Below are 15,218 nucleotides of genomic sequence, written 5' to 3'. Positions count from 1 at the left end.
TCCCACACGACCGGATGATATTTTTCAGTGTAGTTAACCCTTATAACGTTTTTGTTTTATGAGATTAATCAGTTATAGTATCGCCAATTGGAAACATTTATGTCCGTAAAGGACACTGGAGAAACCACCTAAAGAATAGCCATGTAAAGAGGAGTACAATAGTATACAGTGAAATTTTCGTGAAAAGCTAAATAAGTACGTTCATTGCAACCCCCATCCCGTTAACCGTTACGCTTTGCAGTGTCGTCAGTATGGGACTTCATATTTGGCACCATATTCGCTTTTGCTTAAAAAACGTTTCACTGTACATCCAAAATGGCTCTTTTAAATGGCTTTAGAAGTATGTGAAAAATGTACACAATAGCACTTAATACTATTTTTATTTGAATATTTCTATAAACAGCGCAATTAAGAGCACTGAGCACATAAGATACTTCTTGGCGCGCTGTCATATGTGCAAAACCTTATCTCGTTATCTTAAGTTGTTTATGGATTGCTAGGAGTGTCTAGGTTAATTGAGAGATTATTATTAGCCAGCCTGCTCGAGTGTTAAAGATATTACTGTGCCCTCTGCCACAGAATCGTACCAATATCATTTTAAGCCTTTGCCGGAGAATCCCGAAATACTGACTTCTAAAATGTACTGTTTTTAGTCAAGACCATCTATTACTACCTAAATAATCACTGGTAATTTGCTGAAGCCAAAAAATAAACTGTGTATATTTTCTGCTTTTTTTCCTAGTTAAAAGTATTCATAGAACCAAAGGTACTGATGGACATAGCACCTTTTAACGAACGGGGCATGTTGACGTTACAGTGAAACAATGAAAGACATCAATGTTAATCTCGTACACCTTTTCCTTTTCGTGTTTAGGTTTTGGAGTGTAACCCACGTGTGTGATACCAAGAACGAAAGCTTTGCCACCATAACAGAAATGAATGGAACTGATGCTCAATAAAAATCAGAGTGATCGCATATTACGGTTAAAAGATCATGGGAGTAACAACTGCTTCAGATAGCTAAAATAAAGATATAATATTATTAAATAAAAGACAGGCATACACATTTATTGACAATGAAAACAAATACAGGTAATATTCAGTCTGGAGAAAACACTCAAACGCTTAAGAATGCAAAAGTACATTCACTACAGCGACAAGTCATGACTCAGTCAGCACATCATACATATAATACTGCTTAGTAATTGCGAAATTTGTTCTTTAAAGGGAGAATGCAAGAATTCGGCTGAAATATGAAGGAAACAACCGACAAACAATTAGCAATATCGTAGCGCTATTTATACAGCAATCACACGTTCACTTTACGTATTTACAAATAATAATACACAATAATCACACACTAGTAACGTTGCAGAGGAAAATGTAAAAAAAGGAAGTCTCTTCGAGCTACATTTGGCAATTAGATTTAAAGAATAGATAATAAAATTAATATCACAGCGTAGTTTGTTGGTTAACATGCAGGAGGACCACGGCACACGCTGCTCCCCGACGTTGTCGCAGCTTGCCCTGGTCCGCGCCGGCCGACACCTCCTGGATCCCTGCCAACAAGGTGCACTATTTTAAATCTACCGTTTCCAGCCGGTCACTACACTTCTCAAATATATTAGTAATGGCTGTAGAGTGAGGAGTGTCACACACTCGGCTGTTAGTGAAAGAGAGCGGGATGCTTGTGTTCGAGCCAATGGCAACACGGGAGTATTTCTCTAAGAGGGCTGATTGCTGATTGGCCAGCGTGGAAAGTATTTTCAGGCCTGTTAGTGGAGAAAAAAGAAGTTAGTCACATTCACAAAGAACGTTAATGACGTTCGTTCATTCATACAAGATCTGTAAAAGAAAAAGTAATGCTTAGACGAGGATGCCAGCCTTGTGTTTTCAGTAAGCAAAGTCTCCCTGTGACGGCTCGTTCATGAAATGCTTGCTCCTTCCTATTTAAAGACGTGTTGTCTTTCAAAAACAGCAGACCAAAAATATCTCGCAGTTAGTTTGGTTGGAAAAGCATGCACGGGCGAAATACTAGTTGATTTTACAGCACTCCTTTCGTGGATTGACTTCAGAGTGGCGCCATACCACGTATAGGAGGTATTGAAAAGGAAGCAGTAATAAAAACCTAAACGAAATGCACACGTGTTATTGTGTATTTCGATTTTTTCCACCCTTCCGCTGTGGTGCTTTTGTTTGGCGTCGGAAGTACACTACTCACTGACTTAATCCATCTTTTACTCTTTTGGATATTCTACTTTTAAGCAGCAGACCCAAGAGAACACTTGGTAAGCACAGATCGTGACACTGAGGTTGGCCATGACATCCCCTATCTCCTGCCACCGCGTTGAATCAAGTGCGCTACCACTGTTTCAGTAGTTTCTTTTCACGTGGTGTTCACTTAGATGTAATCACAGCGTAGATTGTAACTATGTAGACTTTCCCGGCGTATTAACAGATCAGATTTTTGACATGTCTTCAGCAGGGTCGAACTGTCATCTGCACACAATATTTCCGCAGTCGACGGGGCCGCCATAGGTGAGGAAAGCTAAGGGACTCTCGCCGATAACTGTTGATGGCGGACAGGTAGACAGCGGAAATATGACAGTTTGGGCCGGCTGAAGACCCGACAAGAACCTGATCACAGCGTAGACTTGTACCTAAATGACTTTATGTAAGCCCCGCTTGTAACTATACTTCCTCCTTTTTAAAAAAGGAAACTATGTAAACATTTATTTTTCATTTTATTATGTGATTACATAGGATTCTCTCAGACTATAACCGCAGCGTACATAGATACTCAAAAGACTTCGTGGCTGTCCGATTTGTAACATTATGTCAGCAATTTTCGGAGTGTATAAGAAATTTGTTTAAAATTTTTTGTTTATGTTTAATGGCCCGATAACGGTGTTTGTGCGTTTTATTAATTACCAAATGTGTATCATTATATATCAGTTGCAATAACTGCATCAAATATTAATCCAGCCTCATATACGTACATTACGCAATGAGCGCTACAAGAATAATTTTTGTAGCTTCTGCAAATAATAATTATTTGGCAATAATTTTTAAAACACGAGTTGAGAGCTCTTCCACGTTATTAGCAATCACGCTATAATGTGACTAGTGTATGGATAGACTGTATCTCGGAAGCAGGTGATCACACCGTCGATCTAATGCTACCACGCTGAACTATTGTTTCCACCATTGCTGTAATTATTCCTTTTTGGCTCATGTGGTTATCACTCAGATTTTTCTGCAGCGTGGATGGTTACTCAAAAGGCATGTGTAAGCCCTGCTGATAACTGTTTCTCCGCATCTTTATAATAATGTTTTAATTTTTTTGTTTTGATTTTTATTATGCTACAATCTGAGCACACTGTTGTTACTTTGGACATAGCCCTAGTTTACACGGCTGCTTAAATGACGTGATAGAAGCCCAGATTGCTCAAACGACCTTGTGTAAGCCCAACTGATAATCATATTTCCACACTTTATAATAAATATTTTTACTATGTTATAATTTGAGTACATTGTCGTTGCTTTGCATGTAACCACACTTTACACCGCCACTTTAATAATACTGAAGGAGCCCAGATTGTAATTTCTACCCAAGCATTTTTACGATTTCTAAAACTTTTAAAACATTTTCAAAGTATTTTAATGACCTTGTAAGTGTGTCTATGGTTTTTGTCAATTGTTAAGTAATCTATAGTCAATTAGTTTGTGGTACCTGTACCAAACATAAATTCTGCTTCGGCGTAGGAACATGGTGTAATTAACGTTATATGAATAATTTTTTTAGAGTCTGCCTTAATTACTATTTGGCAATTTTATAAACACGCTATTAGATTTATTTTCGTCCACGTTTTAGTTAGCTCGGTGTATGTAATCACATAAATGATTTTAAGTAAGAAATACATGTTACCTATCGGTCCAATTGTCAATGCCTAGCCTTCCTGGTCACCAACTGCCAGTTTAGCGGCGCCCTGGCTGCAATGAAGTGATCTGTTGTGAGTGACATAAGACAGATGTATGTGGTGATTAACAGTGTATACAGTTGTTTTACTTTTGATATGTCGATGCATGAGTCTTTAAGCCTGTTACGTACTTGCCCATTCATGAGAAACAATAATTTAACTGCTATTTTAAGACATACGCAATAATCTGTCTGTCGAGGTATGTTGTTTTACTGTTTTGTTTTTCTTGTATACTATACCTGATACTCAATAAGACAATTGTTTAGCATACAGTCACACTTTGATTACCGTAACCGGTTATCGAGAAAAAAGTTTGTTATTAGCGATCTTGGAAAAGAAGTTTATCTTCGCTCATGTACATATATTTTACACTTCTCATAACTTTCGAACACACTTATGGTTCCTATTTTAGTTATAACGCTATGAATTGGTTCAAAGGTATTACTGGGAATATACAGATGCTTCACATTTAACAAATACAGAAAATTTTTTAAAAATCTTATAAAAGCGATATCAAGATGTGCCACCTACGGGAACATTCGGAAGAGTTCGTTCTTAAGCCATGCCTAAGGACTGTTAAATCACATAGAAAGCGTTACCCGTACAGCTGCTTATGATTATGTTTAGTGCTTAAGTTGCTACAGCGTGCCATGTATGCATGATACAGACTGTAGAGCACAGTAGATTTCCGGAACGAGTTCGAAAGCATTTCTTATGTGTTTCCCCAAAGTCTATGAGTCCAGTCTAAGCACACAAAAGAAATATTTGTAGTAAGCACACTGAGGAAAAAGCATTTCATTTCTCACTACACGGGGCGAGGCAGCTTATGAGGCTCTGGCGCATTTGGGTGGAGCTCGTTTCATATTCCGCCCAGCCGCCAAGAATGAACGTTTAAGTGTTTTCCCTAAGCCGATTAAGGTAACCAGGATGGTTTCTTTGAAAATGTAACGCATCGTGCTGCTCGCCGTTCTTGAAGTGTACGAGTGTGTGCAGAGTGTGTGACGACATACTCACCAGATAGCACGAGAAGCCTTAATATGCCTTGCTACTTCTTTTCTCTTTATTTTCTCCAAACGTGTTTCAGTTCTGTTGTACCATATCTAGTAAGGTCCTTTATCACTGTATAGGTTTCTTTGGTACTGTTGACACAGGTAAGACTGACGTAACATTTCCACTTAATATACACAAAAACTATGCATGATGTCCACATACAGTGACATAGCTGGACGCTTGTGTTATGTGGTACAGGGTAATATTTTCTTCAGTGTAGCATTTGAAAATAACCATACATTTACTTAAAACATATTACATTGTAACGAAAATTTTCATAATTTTTGTTTACTTTTTCAAAACTGAAGAGTGAAGGAAGGCTCTGTGTTTCGTTCAAAGCTTTGAAGAAATATGTTGATTGTTTAAAAGACAACACGGGGCTGTAGCTCGCCCAGCTGAAGTGTGTGTTTGGGAGAATAAGCATATTTATTGGAAGATTAACACGTACAGAAGCCCAGTGCGTCTTTCACATACATACTTACGTAACACATTTTTAGGATGTTTCCTAGTTTCCTACTGCACTGAGTACTCGAACAGCTCCTCATATTCCTATACGCACCACCAGAGTTACCTGGGAGAAGTGGAATTTATATGTCACCTCGGAGCACTAGAGTTAGGTTTTCCGTCCTTTCCCCAAACCACAGGATGGTTCTTTATAGTAAAGCAAGCACCTGTCGCTATAAAACAGTAAGCTACAAAAACCCCAGTGTGTTCGTTTATGAATTTTCACGATGCTTACTTGTAAACGAGGCACCAAAGGCACTTGCACTGCACTCGTACCATTCAATTAATACCACTCTTCCTATCTAAGACAACACTTTGCTGATATTCAACAAACATCTTTAACACCGTACGGAAAGTCGATTGGCGGACGACTCAGTGTAGCTATTTGGTGCGCACTTAAACAAGAAGACACGATATTCGGCTGAGAGGCAGCTGCGTAGAGTCGTAAGACAGGCGCAAGCACTGCTTGTTTATTGTGTTGCACGGTGTATAAGCAGCCTTGGCAAACATCAGCACCCAGCAAAACAAACAGATTTCACGCGCTGGCGCCGCAGCTTTTTGCCTAATCCAGCTACGCGGGCTTAAGCCTTCTTCTCCAAGCACTACTTGGTCAAATGTGAGCCGACTTTTCCACTGCGTGCGCGCAAGCTGTCCTGCGAAGCAACGAGGTGATAAAGCATGGGAACACTATTACAGGGAATATTCATCCCAAAGCGCCCACAGACATGCGAAACGACAACAAACGACGAAAAAGATGGCGAAGAACAGGTTGCTTCCTTCCGAATGGAACGACCTCAACTTAATTTAAAAATCAATTTACTCAATTGGACTCGGTACCATGTATCAGTTCTCCAGTTTACGAATACAGCATCGAACAGTCTACACAAGGCACAACACATCTGCTAATTACAAGATGATTTTAATATGTATGTAGTTGTCCGAATAGAATTTAAAGCGTGAGCAAATACAATTATATTGACCTGAAACTAAGAAACATTAACGAATTTCATGATATAATGACTACGGCCTTTTCTGTACGGTACTTCTCAAGTTCGGCTATAAACTAAAAGCAGCAGTGCTCACATATGACTACTGTAATTTTGAAAGACCTGGAAAACGCACGAAGGACCATTTCAATGGCAACATTTATGTAGATCTCTTCACAATGTTAACTTCCGTACCGGCTTCAGACAATGGCCCTGGATGCCGTTGTCTGTGGTGGCCGCAAAGTGGAACGTAATTTTATCTTCACAGGAAACGCTGTGAAGTCTGATGCGGTGTGCAATTTACAGCGATAACAACTGACAATGAGAAACATAATTATGTCCTCAGACAGCTGTTTATTTTAGCATGCTTAAATTCATTTCATCTGTTAAATCGTGAAATGAGGAATATACGCTGTGCAATTAGCTACACCATCATCAGTGGCAACTATCATCTATTCTTCAAGTTTCAGATTCGTCTTTCCTTGTAAACTCAGCACATTTCCGAAACGCGAATCATTCGCACACTCCGACAGCGAATGGACAATAAAAGAGATCTTATCAATCATCGATATGGCATTCTAAAAGACATGCTCTTACTGTGTTTTACTACGGGTTCTATTGAAGTTTTAGTTACGAACAGCAAAAACCTGTTTCGTAATATAAATATACGTTACAAACAAGGTCTTCAGAAAATACTATGATATCAAACACTATACGGTGGTAGCAAGATTCGAAATTACTGCAATTTATTGGTCTCAGCACAAAGAACGTCGGTTCAATGTACGCCACAAGGAGGCAAAATTGTGGCAGAAGTAATGAACGAGAGGCTGCCAGCATGTTATTGATCACGACTCCTGACAGAGTGATCAAAGTATTCGCCCAGATATCGTGAGTGCTACCGCAAGAAGAGCAGCATGACATTACGTCCAATATGCACGATCTCCATCGCATGAAACACGCTGAGTAATGCTACATCTACAGCAGTTTACGCATATTCTGGAAAAGCAATACTAATTTGCAACATAAGCTATACTCTGAACTTCTCAACTAGCCTCTATTCGTACTAACCCCTCCATTGTTAACAGTGAAACACATCGTCACAATTTTTTACGTTATACGTTCAATGTACCAAAGTACCGAATAAAACATAATACGCGTTCTCCTGTAACGAGTCCCTACTTTTGCACGGCAGCAACAGCAATAGCGCAGATCTCTCTCTCTCTCTCTCTAGGTATTGCGCTCTACTTCGTACATGCGATGAAAGTCGTGTACTTTCGCAGCGATAGGAAATATTACTGATGCCGAACACCGTAGTACACGTGATGCTACAGTTCCATGGAATGTCATATCCGTGTAATTCCTTGAAGAGAAAACAACTAGTGTTGCGGAAGCTAATTCAAAGTAACGTAAGAAATGATTCAGGCCATTGAAGCACGTTTGAAAAAAAATAGTTTTTGCTTTACTTGTTTTCTGTTTTATTACTTTCTGAAAACAACATATTTATTACAAACAGTAAGTAAAAATCAGCAGAAGTTAACTGAATCATGAAAGGTCTTTGCTAAAAGCAAAATGGAACGTCGTAATTAGACTGATGTGTGTAGAGTAATTTGTAGTCCTCGGATTCTGAACAGCAATTATTATCAGCTACTGAAACGCAGCAACAACGAGTGTGACTGTGCGCGTCTTGGGCGCAAATCGCATTCTGGAAACTTGTTTTGAGACGAATAGACAAAGACACAAAATATATCAAAATTTGCAATATTCACAAATAACATTCCTATACGTTATCCTCCACGTTCGCCTTTCTCGAGCCTCAGACTTTCACACGACACACCCTGAGAACAAAAACTGCATCTTTTCAGTTGTAGGATTTCCTTCATAAATTACTCCATGACATTCATTGTTGGTTTTACAATTGTAATTAGTGCACATGATGGACCCCATCCGGTGTTTTCCCCACAGGAAGGAAGTGGAAACATCAATGCCCCTCTTTATCATATTACAGTACAGAAATAGAGTACAGTAACTGCCTCCTGTATGTAACCTAGCCAACTGAAAGATAAGGAGCCTGAACTGAACAAGAGTTAACTTCTAGACGCCGCGTTTACAGTTATTACTCAAGAGACCCGAACTTAAAAATAATAAAACTCAACGTTCCCTACGAGTGCCCTGCTACATTCTACAAATGAATTAGATCCAGTTTTGATTTTGGTATATTTTTCGTCGTTCATGTTACAACATTAATTTCACACTGTATTAAGTTTAACACAGTGGTTTTTCGTCCCTCATTTCTCATTTAAAGTTAACAGGTGTAGGATAATTCATTCCTTCGTCGGGGATTAATCCTCCTTCAAAAGGTGATTTATAATATTTCTGATAACTTGAAAATAAATTCTTCCTACCTTCGGACTATGATATGTAAATCTTGAATTGGATTACCTCTTCTGATGTTGCTGTTTCACCATGAATACTTCGGCAATAGCGGCAAATTTTTAGTACGTGTTGTTCTAAGTACAACGTCGAAAAAGTATTTAAGAGTACAAATAACCTAAGTATTTTCACTGTGCAAAAAATTTCTCGTCTCTGGAATAAATAAGAGACTGCTATTACAATGTTTGTATACCATACTGTTTTACCGGAATCGGTTTCCTAGGTTTTTGTAAAACGCCATTATTCAATTTGTGTATTTGGTTTTCTAGTCTCACTTCCGTATTCGCAGTTTTACAGATAATATAGCATACCGTCTCTTACGAATGTAAAAAAAGTCTTATGTAGACCAGAGGCGCTTCGCTTTATTTGCAGACATCTTTAGTAGTGCGTGTAATACTGCGGCTTTTCTTCCTAATCTGTTTGTCAAGTTCGTAAACAGTTTTCATCTTTTTAAATGAATATTATTTTCTACATTTTCATCCAAACATGAGTTTACACTTCAGAACCACACTTCAGCAAGTTATTATTTACAGTCTTACTTTTCACATCGTAATCAATTCTTCTGCGTTTCGCTAATGGGAAGAGTAACAAGTTACCAAAATGAAACCATTTTTTGTGATATGCTGAAATATGTACAGCAGAATTTAATGAACAACACTACGTCTAAATTTGCTCTAAAAGTTTCGAAGTATGCAACTGTTACCGCAGTACGTCAATCGACAATGACACGTGTAGTGAGTTTAGTACTTTAAGTGGTGGAAACGCACAAATGAAAACCGACAGATGGCCAACTAATGGAATAAAATATCATGCGAACAAATACCAACGACTGCAGTTATGTAGTAATAAAATAAAACTCCACAGACAGAATGCACACTGGACTCGCATTCGGGAGGACGACGGTTCAATCCCGTCTCCGGCCATCCTGATTTAGGTTTTCCGTGATTTCCCTAAATCGTTTCAGGCAAATGCCGGGATGGTTCCTTTGAAAGGGCACGGCCTATTTCCTTCCCAATCCTTCCCTCACCCGAGCTTGCGCTCCGTCTCTAATGACCTCGCTGTCGACGGGACGTTAAACACTAACCACCACCACAGACAGAATGATTAAGAGAAATTCCTAGCATTAGGCGTTGTCGTTTCGGCTGAAATCTGCGATTATATATTCATTAACCCGAGTACGCTGTCAACATCGCCATAAACATTTCCGGCGTTAAAAATAGTGGCGCACATGGTACTTCATAGGATGCTGGTACGATCTAAAGGTGAGAGTATGGCTATTTTCCTACATGTCTTTTAGATACGATTAACGGGGGACCTAACGCCGAACGGTGATGAATTTGTTGCGGAACTGCCTTCAGCACATGTGATTGTAGTTAATATCTCCGGAAGCGTCGCGGCTGGTCGTTAGTTAGCACAGCGGCGCTGAATAAACGAGCGACGCACACGTATCCGAGGCTCCGGCAGCCGGCTCGCAACGTGCCCGCCCGCCATTCGTCTTGGCGTGGGTGGAGGCGGGGGAGGGCGCGATCGCGTGCAAAACGCGTGCCCATTTACATGCCGGCCGGCTACCGGCCTCTTCGAAGATGTACAGCTTACTCTCCGTAGGCATTTGTTGCACCCTTTTCCGCGCGGTAATGGTCTATTACACGCCAAGCAGTAAAACGTATTTCGAAATAGCTTACGGCGTCGCGCCAATGTTCACGGTGCTCCCTAAACGGAACTAACGCAGATTTAATGCGTCTGAGTGGGTGGAAGGAAGGGAACTTCGAGAGAAACGAACTGGGACTCGGAAAGTCATTTCGATGACATCTCCCGCCGCGGGAAGAGAACTCGGTGTCTCGTAGTCACCGAAATACCCCTTTTGGCTACGTGGTTACGTCGTTCGAGTAATCCTTAAGCCTGACTTCAAAAGCAAATAATGTCAAGAAGTCATTTTATCATCAACTTCTTCATAATAATCATTATTAGCAGTTCGTCATCCACTGCTGGATAATACCTTTCTCTTCACTATCCACGTATTACAGTCTTCAGATATACGCAACCATATTATGCCACCATGTTTCCTAATGACATTTACACACCTTCAATTTGGTTATCGTGTTTCTCTTTTGTTATTTCTTGGAATCCATCAAAGAACTTCCTTTGTACATTACCCACACATTGTCTTGGCTACATATACTTCCAAGCTCCATTTCATTTTCATTACGGCCATAATTACATCTTTTATTCCAGTCTGTTTCTTCGTCCACTTGTTTGCGATCCTTTCTCTCCTATTAATTGGAAATTTGTGGTAAGGTCATATGGGATCAAAATGCTGAGGTCATCGGTCCCTAAGCTTACACATTACTTAATCTAACTTAAACTAACTTACGCTAAGGACGACACTCACACCCATGCCCGAAGGAGGACTCGAACCTCCGACGGGGGGAGCCGCGCGAACAGTGACAAGACGCCTGAGACCGCGCGGCTACCCTCGCGGCTCCTATTAATTCCAGATATGTTGCTGTCCACCACGCGCTGAGTGATCCTTAGTTTCTGAATAGCTCTCTTTTGTCCCATTGTATCCAACTATAAAATTTCTTTCCAGGCACATCATAAACTTAGTTTTGATCATTTTGTGAGGTTTATTAAAGAAACTCCAGGACATTTTCACTCTTCTGCTGATTTGTTTTTCAACTGATCATCTGCTCCAAATACAAGAATTCCTTAACTTGTTCTATAAACATATAACTAATTTTAATATTTTCTTTCCGACTTGTTTGTTATAATTTATTTTAGTCTTATTGTAATTGAATTCCAGGTCTGCTTACAATTTATTCCATTCGTTTTTGGAGGTTACTTGCACTATGGGGAAATAGTACGTCGTCATAAGCAAAATAAAGGTTTTACATACAAGTTCTGCAGTTTAAGAATCGGAAACTTTCTCTAGGACTAAAGAGTATAATTTTTGTGCTATAGAATGTCGTTCACTGAACCCTCTTTATCTCAGATATTCACATCTTCCTGATGTAATCTAATGGATGCTGTAGCATTGGCGTGTGTATTCTTCAGTATACTGACATCAGCTGCATCAACCCATTGTTTCTCAAGGGATGTCAGCAATAAATACGAATTCTCACTTTATTGGTGCATTCGAGGTAGCCTTTGACACACAAAAAAGAAAAAAAAAAGAATCTGTCGTTATAGCCTTTATATATGTAAACAGCATTATTTCACATGCATATCATTCACACAATGATTCGTATCCTTTAGAACGCAGAGTACGATCGTTGCGTTATCGGCTCTCTTTATCTATTCTCTCAGGGTAAGAATAAAAGATGAATAACATTGCACACATGAATCCAAACAAATCGTCATAGATATTTTGAAGAAAGATGGACCAGTAACTAACTGTCGTACTCAGCCAAACCTTCGATTTAAGCACAGTTCGTTTTACTCTAGCAACGACTAGCGCTGTACTAAGTACAGTTTCTGCATCCCATTTAGAACTATCCGTAGAATGTCATAGTATACACTACACCAACGTCATCTACTTGATTAAGAAGACAGGCCACATTAGTTAATAACACTCCCATTCGACTCCGAAATAGAAGCTCACTAAGTCAATATACTAAGTCAGTATTTAACAGAACGATTTTACTTTGAAATATATATATATATATATATATATATATATATATATATATATATATATATATGATCAGTATCATCGTATGGTGACTGTTAACAAGAACGTCCTCTGTGTTAGCGCTTCTTTCATTATTACTCTGTGTTTAAAATTCATCGTTAAAGTGTTTCATACGGAGGAGAACAATGATCTCGGTAAGGAAGGGGGTATGACAACGCCGTCTCCTTCCAAGCGGTATGAACAATTTATTTTGCGAAGTGATCCATGCAGTGTGTTTAAGCCTAAATCATAATGGACGGACTATAGTTCGAATTATCAATTTCCAGTATACATGTCAAGGCAGTTACTGTTACAGCGTCTCGCCTGAGGGAGAATTTCTGTGTGTGTTTTTGTTAGGTCAGTTTAAGTCAGTTGCAGAAGAAAATAAATGGATAAATAATTTAAGTATTCTGCGTATGACACAACCTTTGTCGGACACCAGCCTTTATAATACACTTGGAGACTTGATTGTTCAAAATTAAATGTCGTATTCATATAGAAACACGGGAGCGGAGGATCTGAGTTACTGAATCGATACATCGACCGTCAAATGCAACAACTGTCTCGACACAACTAGGATGTTGAAACTCGGTAAATTATTGGGCTTTCTGTTCATATTAAAGGTGCACGGTTTTATCGAACGTGGGGCAAAGTTCGTTTGACCGCAAGAGTATAATACGATACCTCTCTTGTATCATAAGCCAGGTTCCTCGCTGTGTAGACGGCGAACTGAATGAGACGTTTGTAATTTTTGTAATTAAAAAGAATTCGATTTCGCATACATACTCAGAGGAAGAGATGAGTGATCAAGGAAAATATTTGGAGAATATGTAACGCAGATGGATTGTATTTAATGGGATATATATTAGGACTCTAGATATTCTCGCGCCGAAAATCGTTACATTTAGCGCCCATCCTTCACTTGCAGAAATAAGAGCAAATCACACTGGGCAATGTGAGGGTTCTTAAGAGCTTACAAACGCCATAGCTAAATACAGGGCGCCAAATATTTTGACCAGTGTACGGAATATAGCTGCACTGAAAGAAAATAATACGGGCCTTGAAATGGCAGAAATCTTCGGTTGTAACTTATTTTTATAAATTAACAGAGAGGCAATACTTAATGGTCCATAAAAACCTCATATTGGGGTGAAATGAGGTTCGAATGCTCGTCTGTTCGTCCTGATTTAGTCTTTCTGTAGTTTCACTACATCACGTAAGTCAGATGTCGGGGTAGTTCCTTAAAAACAGCCGATTTACTTCTCCATGCATGTTGATTCCGATACTGTGTTCAGCCTTTGCCTACATCGACACCAATGGGAAGTTAAACTACGAACTTTTTCCTTTTTCTTTCGTTCACTAAAATTTTCGCATCAATGAACGGACAATCGTAATTTTAGTACGAGTCTAGCTAAGCATGTTTTAGCTTTCAGTAGCTGATAGATGCATAAACATACAACATTGAAAGAGGTGCGGAAGGTATGAATATAACTCATCAGCAACGATTCCAAATGGGCTTTAATGACAAACATGTCTGCCACTCTACCACAATCTGCAGAGCGATTCTTCTTTCGCTGTTATTCATTGTTAAAGGCAATATTCTTTTTTTGGAACGTTTGCGGATCCGCCATCAGCTTACAGGTAGACTGTGCTGTAAATTGTTTAGCTTTCTGTTAATAAAAAGGGAAATCACTCCATCGATCATCCGACGCAATTTCCACCGCACATATTACCGATGATGGTTTTTAATTAAACAGGAATATGATGTCATAATTAAATAATTCGCTTAAAATTTGTGGCGGCGAACGTATGAAGGCTTAACATTTAATATCACTCAACATCGTAAACAGGAAGGGAAAACAGCTCTAAAATCGTAGCAAGTTGCCTGTCAGATGGCAACCTTTATTTCATATTTGTGGTACAGTTTCTTAGAGCTAGTGTGCTACAAACTGAACAGAACTCCCAATCTGCTTACGCATTTATTTAACACTTTTGTGTTTTAAAGGCATCTATATTTGAAAGACAGAATCTCAATAGCCGAAAGCGATGGCAGGGACTGAGATTAAACTATAAAATCATAAGATGGATTGACAAAACTAAATTCAAAGAATCCCTGGTGATCGCAGCACGTCTGCCTATTTCAGCTGGTACAGTGTTTTAGCACTGTTGCCACGTTTCGAAGAAAAAAAATTGGACATCTCGGGTTCTACAAACACCTGCAACACAATGGCACTCTGAATCAGGTTGAATGAAACGTTCTGATGGTGACGTACGTTTATTGCTGTATGGCGTATCTGTGAAATGGAAGTGACTCAACAGACACAGCATTAGTATAAGAAAACAGTTGCCAAAGAACATCGTGTTACAAAACAGAAACGAAAGTTATGAATTAGCGTCTAGTTGCCATTTGGTGTTGTTTTAGACAGAAGACAAATTCAGTTTAACAGTTACTAAATTGGAGGGAAAAAGAAGGGTGGAAGGGGTAGGAAAGATTCTACTAAACTGACTAAGGGCATAGCACAGAAACCAAAATCTGGGTGGGTTGGAGAATATTTGAGAGAGAGAAAGGGGGGTTGGATTAAAGCCTCATCCACATGGCAG

The 15,218-nt window shown here is 39.2% G+C and overlaps 1 protein-coding gene across 1 annotated transcript in view; it reads right to left on the bottom strand.

The window, feature by feature from the left end:
* Positions 1 to 1,039: 1,039 nt before the first annotated feature.
* LOC124556070 (toll-like receptor 7) overlaps positions 1,040 to 15,218 on the bottom strand; it is a 74,494-nt gene continuing 60,315 nt past the window's right edge. Inside the window, exon 4 of the mRNA XM_047130099.1 lies at positions 1,040 to 1,559. The gene's annotated coding sequence lies outside the window, so the exon portion shown is untranslated. The remainder of the gene's footprint in view (positions 1,560 to 15,218) is intronic.

Source organism: Schistocerca americana, chromosome X (genome assembly GCF_021461395.2).
Source record: "Schistocerca americana isolate TAMUIC-IGC-003095 chromosome X, iqSchAmer2.1, whole genome shotgun sequence".
Classification (NCBI taxonomy): Eukaryota; Metazoa; Arthropoda; class Insecta; order Orthoptera; family Acrididae; genus Schistocerca; species Schistocerca americana.
This window is presented reverse-complemented; position numbering and strand designations above follow the sequence as displayed.